The sequence below is a fragment of the Sinocyclocheilus grahami genome, unplaced genomic scaffold (genome assembly GCF_001515645.1).
Source record: "Sinocyclocheilus grahami isolate Dianchi unplaced genomic scaffold, SAMN03320097.WGS_v1.1 scaffold872.1, whole genome shotgun sequence".
NCBI classification, from domain to species: Eukaryota; Metazoa; Chordata; class Actinopteri; order Cypriniformes; family Cyprinidae; genus Sinocyclocheilus; species Sinocyclocheilus grahami.
The window spans coordinates 90,678-92,024 of NW_015506051.1; positions in this window are offsets into that span (position 1 = coordinate 90,678).

Here is a 1,347-nt window from a genome sequence, read left to right on the forward strand (position 1 = left end):
CATAGAGGAGAAACAATAATGTTCAGTATGTGGAAAATAATGTGTGTTTTTTAACCTTAAACCACATAAACACATTTCATTACACCAAATACACAAAATAATGTTCTTTTTAGCAACATCATATGACCCCTTTAATCTTCTTTAAGCGTAAAGGAGCAAACCGTATCTAAAGTGCTAGAAAAGAGAGTCCATAGTTTCTGTTACACCATCAAGTTTTTCTGAGCTATTGGATATGCTGAGGAATTGAGATAAATCAGGAGCAGTCTTTCTTGCTAGAAGTAATTGTTCTACCATATTTGTAAGAAGGAGTTGAGTTGAGGGCACCGTAGCCACCAGATCCAGTCCGCATCCAGTCCAGATGTTGGACACATAAACACATTTCATTACACCAAATACACAAAATAATGTTCTTTTTAGCAACATCATATGACCCCTTTAATCTTCTTTAAGCGTAAAGGAGCAAACCGTATCTAAAGTGCTAAAAAAGAGAGAGTCCATAGTTTCTGTTACACCATCAAGTTTTTCTGAGCTATTGGATATGCTGAGGAATTGAGATAAATCAGGAGCAGTCTTTCTTGCTAGAAGTAATTGTTCTACCATATTTGTAAGAAGGAGTTGAGTTGAGGTCACCATAGCCACCAGATCCAGTCTGTATCCAGATCAGATGTTGGATCAGCACCTAGAGAGGACCTCGACAGCCCTGAGTGTCAGCAGAGACCCTGCCAGCTAGATGAGCCCCAGAGACAGATCCCCTGCGAAGACCTCGTCATCCATCGGCATGAGACCACGGGAACCAGACGAGTCCTCTGCTCAATCTGACCTGTGCTGCAGCCTGGAATTAAACCACATCATGCTGGTTTCAACTAACCAGAGGAGAACTGGCCCCCTGAAGCCATAATTTAACCATATACGCCAACGACAATTTAACTATAAAAGTTTTATTTATGATATAATAAAGGCAAGTGCAGTAAACCCACAACATATTGGCCATATTATATCATAACGATCCTAAAACTAATCCTTAAAAGCAGGCTAATGTAAGACCGCTAGATGACAGCGTTGGTCAGTTATTCACCTATTTTACTTGTTGCAAAAAAACAACAACAACACATATTTGTAATTCATTAAGAAAGGCGTTCCTTAGGAAACCCAGTGCTGTGTGTGTTTGTGTAGGTCAGAGAACTGTAATGAGACGGAATGTGATCAGCGGTGAGTCTCTGTGTGACCGCTAGAGGGCGCCCCTGCTCGCTTATTCTGCCTTTGGCTGGCTTGAGTTTAGTTAGAGCGGGACTCTCTCTCTCTCTCTCTCACACACACACACACACACACACACACACACTCTCTCTC